The sequence below is a fragment of the Mus caroli genome, chromosome 1, assembly GCF_900094665.2.
Source record: "Mus caroli chromosome 1, CAROLI_EIJ_v1.1, whole genome shotgun sequence".
Lineage (NCBI taxonomy): Eukaryota > Metazoa > Chordata > Mammalia > Rodentia > Muridae > Mus > Mus caroli.
Genome location: NC_034570.1, coordinates 34670937 through 34676936, shown reverse-complemented (window position 1 = coordinate 34676936; position 6000 = coordinate 34670937).

Sequence of the window (6000 nt, the reverse complement as noted above, 5' to 3'; positions counted from 1 at the left end):
GGAAAGGAAGCAGCTTTCAACCAGGTGAGAGCAGCTGGATCCTTGCAGGGTTACCTTGCAGGTTCTGACGAAACATTGCACATCTCGATAAGAGCAGGGCTTCTTCATGGCCCCTCTGATTCATGCAGCGGTGGTGAAAACCATTGTTTTAGATGAATATCCTCCTGCAGGATATCCTTCTCAGCTTAGATTTGGGTCACAGATACACATCTGGTGACCGGAATTTGTCCTCAATGAGGAGGGCCCAAGGCTCTTCTCTTGCATGTAGCAGAGGACTGGACAGGTGAGTCAATAAGGAAGTAGTAGGTAAGCTGGCTACGCTGTGTGAAATTCTGGAGCCTAATCAGTTTTCCTTCCCCTAAAGAGAGAGGAGTCATGAGGATGCCATTGGAAGACACCTGAAGTGGCTCCAGAGCTATCTGATGCAGGAAATGATGCCACATCCTAGGGCTTTGAGGCACCATCACACCTAAATATTTGTTTGTTTCGGAGGACCTGGACTCATTTTGAGTTGGCTCAGGAGTTGGGGGGGGGGGTTCTCATGTTAATGAACCTATTCTGCCCAGAGATTTGTCTCCAAGTGAGAGACAATATCTATATCCTGTCAAGCTGGCCTGTAACAGTAACCAATCACAGTACATAAAGTGCTTACCATGTAATATCCTCTTGATACATTGTTTCCTTATGAGTTACCTATATCCAGTAATATATTCTTCCCTTCTAATTTTGGTTTGAAGACTGTTTTGTCAGCTATGAGAACAGCGACATCTGTTTGCTTTCTAGGTCCATTTATTTAGAATTACCTTTTCCATGATTTTACCCCAAAGTTATGCTTTTCTTGGAGGCAACAAAGAACTGGATATTGTTTTTTGATCCAACTGGATAGTCTGTGTCTTTTGATTATAGGATTGTATTCATCAGTATGCAAAATTAGTTTTGAAAAAAATGTATGCTAATTTCTGTCATTTTGCAGTTTGGAAACGTGTTTTGAATGAGAATGGCTCCCATTCATGTGTCTGAATGCATGGTCTCTAGTTGGTGGAACTGTTTGGGAAGGATTAGGTGTGAGCTTGATGGAGGAGGCGTGTCTCTGGGTGGGCTTTCAGGTTTCAAAAGCCAGCAGCACTCCCAATTATCTCTCTGCTTCTCTGCCTCACGCTGAGGGCCTTCATCTACTGCTCCCTCCCCCGGTCTGCCTGCCTGCACCCATACTTCCTGCCATGATGGTCAGGGACTCTAACTCTGGAACCATGAGCACCAAATAAAATGACTCCTTTTAAAGTTGCCTTGGTCGTGGAACCTTGTCTTAACAATTAAAAAGCAACTAAGACAGATACTTTCCTATTTCATTTTTGCATAACTACTACTTAGAGTTCTTTCTTTCCCATAGCCTCATGATAGCTTTCTCTTCCTCTTCAATGCTCAAGTGATTCAAGTACCTTTTTAGTGGTTATGAATTTCTTTAGTTTTCTCTCATCATGAGATGATTTTATTTATCCTTCAGTTATGATAGTTTTGTCGGATATAGTAAACTTGGTCAGCAGTGATTGTTTTTTCAGTTTGAACAACGTTGTTCCAAGCCCTCCTGGCTTTTAAAGTTTCTGTTGAGAAATTTCCTGTTATTCTGATGAGTTTGCCTTTATATGTGGATTGGCGCTTCTCTCTCTTTTGGCTTTCGATATATTTGTTTTCTACACTGAGTTTTAGCTTGGATGTGACCTGGAGAGGTTCATGAAAGCTGCTCTGAGGAAGAGTCAACAACAGCTATGTTGACTCTGATGTACATGATGTTGGTGCCTTTTGATGGTAAACAGTTTGAAGATTTTGAAGATTAACTAAAAATGTATTGGTATGCTTACTTTTTATTTATTTTTTACTTATTTACTTTACATCCTGCTCACTGCTCCTCTCCTGGTCACCCCCTCCCACAATCTTTACCCCATCCTCCCTCCTCTTCTCCTCTGAGTGCAAGGATAGCCCCTGGGTATCCCTCCACCCTGGCACTTAAAGTCTCTGTGAGTCTAGGTGCTTCCTCTCCCACTGAGGCCAGACAAGGCAGTCCAGCTGAAGAGCATATCCCACATACAGGCAATAGCTTTTGGGATAGCCCCCGCTCCAGTTGTTCAGGACTCACACGAAAACTAAGCTGCACATGTAGTATGTTTATTTTTATCTAAAGAAACTTTCTTTAGTTAATGGTGGTTTACAAGGTAACGTATACACTAGACATTAATGTCATTGAGATGAAACAGGTCAAAAAAGGTCAAAGGAAATTGGTATGTATGTATAGGTCATGGGGAAGTTTAGGGTATGATTTGACTATAAATATGACTATAAATATGATTTAACTACAAATAAAAATGTTGTGAGATTCTCAGCTATATGTTTATAGATGAGGGGGTAAAATGAAATCTAGAAAGTAGCATAACATTTAATCTCATTATTTTTTAATAGTCTTGTTTTAAGTATTCCTCAAAAATTAGAACACTGTCTCCATATATTCGTCTTCAAAGAAGAATTTTGTAGTTGTTATTCAATGCTTTCTCAGTCAGCAAGAAACTGAACCCAGACTCTGGATGTGAAGGTCCCTTCCCACACTCCTTGATTTTCTCTTCCTGGTCTGTCTCAAGCTTCCTATCTGAAACCTGTTCCTTCAGCTTAGATGTTGATGGTGGCCAAATGTAAAGATGCATTTATGCTGGGTAGGAATGTAGCCTCTGTCTATTCAGGAACCAGAAGTCTCTACTGGCCTGATCTACAGGGAGCAAGACAGTGTCTAAGCTCAGAGGTCAGAGATTTGTTTGATGGTAATCTGCAGGGGGTGGGGGGGCATCGTTTATTGAGATATTAAACTATCTAAACAATGAAACATATAATTGATTATTGTGTCTTACCCTAAGAGCATCACTGTGTTAAGTAGTGTTCTCTAGAGAAACAGAATGAATAGATGTATATATATTATTAAAGGGAATTCACTGGAATAGTTGATATCTACAGGGGCAAGTAGTCCTGGAACGCCTGTCTGCACCAAGGAGAAGACAAGTACTGGTAGCTACCTGGTCTATAGAGCTGGGTACCCTAGCAGTCATAGTCCTGGCACTAAAGGCCTGGATGATTCATGGAGAACTGCTGTTCCTTGATTTATGTTGGAAGTTGCAATCTGGTGTGAGTTAAAGGTAGACTTACTCACCAGCAAGAAGTGAAGACAGGCAGGCAAGCAACATGGATGTTTCTGGAACCTCCTTGTATTGGAGCTACCACTCCAAAGGTGCAACCTACTCCAGGAGCTGACCTCTCCCCTCAGTTCTCTCCTCCTTCCTGCAATGCCCTCACAGTGAGCCTCTGCTCATGTCTCTTGATTGTCTCCAGATCCCATCGAATAGACAGTCCAAATTAACTACCAGATGCAAACCCTTTTCAACTTGCTATCCCAACCAGGTTTCCCTATGCCATACCTAATTTCCAAATAAAGACAATAACAAAGCCATAATTCCATCTAGCATGATGTAACTATTCTACATGCAACCAAAACGTACTATTCTTCCCCAAGAACAGGTGGCAAAGACTCACGAGGAGTGGTTACTCTTTTAATACCGGATAACCAAGTACACTAACACAGATTTAACAACACTTAAGTACGATAGGATGTCACTCGATATTTACGTGGTAAAGGATTAGAGGAGGAAACCCACAAATACCTGCACAGTGTGTATGCAGACATGCACAAAAATATGTTCGTGGGTTTAGTGAGAGATTATGCAGGAGTGCTAAGTACATTCACACACTTGGTCAAGGTTCACCTCCATGTTCCTGATTCCATTAGTATTGTAACCCTGAACTGCCTGTGCCCTCTGCTTGGCCTCTGAAAACCATCTTCCTACTACATCTCGGAGTAACTAGGGAGCTCATAGGAGTGAAATCATAGTGATTGCTATTTTGTGGCTGACTTATCTCACCTTGCCTCATGTCCCTATCTGCCTTCAACTCCCACCCCCATTTCCTTGAATTTCCTTCCTTTTTAAGGTTGAACAGTGTTTTGTTCAAGGCATTTGAGGGAAAAAGATGTGAGTATCTATCCCCTCTTCACAAGACCTCAACTGCAAACCAAAGTTTGATTCCACCAAAGTTTACCTTGGACAATCAATGAGTTTATTAGGCAAGGGTGACTTTAAAGCAGCCAGGATGGTTATACGCAGCATGGATGGTGGTTTCACCAAAGCAGATGGCTGTAGATACAGCCTGTCAATTAACCTTCCCCATCCTATGTACCTAGTGCTCCACTCAAACCCCAAAGTCACAAGCAATTAGGGAAGAATTGAATATGAATGGTTGGGAGGAACAGCTAGATACTCAAGCATTTCCAATAACCCTTCTATGAGGGAGCCTAGCTGGGATGAACTCTTGCAGGCAAGCACAGCTGATCTTATGAGGATGGGGGCTCTTTAGCTTAGACAAGCATCATTCTATAATTGTCAACTCCACGTTGTTTATATATCCGTCCAACAATGAACACCTAAAGTGTGTTAAATATTTCAGAATCTTTGAGTCTTTGCTTTCTAGTCTTTGGGGTATACATGTACAGGGGTGGAACTGCTGTGTCGCAGGGGTTACTGTTTGAGGAACTATCATCCTGACAGCTATACCTGCTGAGATATTTTGCAATGCCATCAACAAGAATCCCAACTCCTCCACATTCTTCCGTAATGTATGTTCTGCTGGCTCATAATTAATACATGCCTGATTAATGATGTTGAACATGTTTTCTGTGATTCTTGGCCATTGGAACGCATTCTTTGAAGACATTTCTACCCAAGTATTTTGTCCATGTTTTAATCCTTTTTGTCTGTTTTGTTTTGTTTCCTGAGACATGGAGTTCATATTAAACCCTTATGAGACACATGATTTGCAAACCTATTCTTCCCTAAAGTAATTTAGTTTTTATTCATAAATTTAAATATGGACCCCAAAGAACTTCAGTGATGGTAGAGATTATTCAGCATTATGCACAGATGGGGGTGGGGGCCCTCTGCTGAGCTAGCTATAGAATGGTCTGGTGGGTAAGATGCTCACAAGTCAAAAAGATTAGCATTATCTGTAGTTGGCAATGGAGAGCATCTTGCTGGTCTTGCCATTCTCAGACTCAAATGTTCCATGGCTTCCACAACACTCATGTCTTTTTTTTGCCTCTCCAGAGACCACATTTCCCACCCAGCTACACAGACTAGCAAGGCAGGTGAAAAACTGAACCACTAAGGTTTCATCCAGCATTTACCATGGACATGATACTAGGATACTACCGGCTGGAACTCGCATGCTCAAATTTCTCCCTGTAGATGGAATTGCCACCAGTGTCATTACAGTGTGTGAATTCACCATTGGCACAAGAATCCTGGAATAATTCTTGAAAAAAAGGAGTCATTACATCCAAATCCTTTCTTTCTATTGCCAAGGGCACAGAAGTTGTGTTTGGTTTTGTCTCTTTGTTTTGCTATCTTTGGAACTTTGCCTTGATATTGAAGAATATGGTGGGGGTTTACCATGAATGCCTACAAGGGATAAAGGCATATGAAAAGCCCTTAAGGCAGTGGTTCTCAATCTTCCAAACACAGCAACCCTTTAATACAGTTCCTTGTGCTACAGTGACCCCCAACGATAAAATTATTTTTGTTGCTACTTCATAACTGTAAATTTGCCTCTGTTGTGTATGAATCATCGTGTAAATCTCTGATATGCAACCCCTGTGAAAGAGTTGTTTGACCCCAGGGGGTTGCAACCCACAGGTTGAGAACTGTTGCCCTAATGTACAATTTTATCAGTCATTTCTGTTACCAAATTTCCATGAGTGTGTTTCATTGATCTCAGCTTTATATAGAACTTTCTAGTCTTGCTCCCTTAAACACGGCCATAAAGGTTCCAAGGTAACTCTAATGGGTTCTTTAGTACATTTAACTGTATTATTTGTATTTCTTCCTAAGGATATCTGATAATTTTATGGCATGT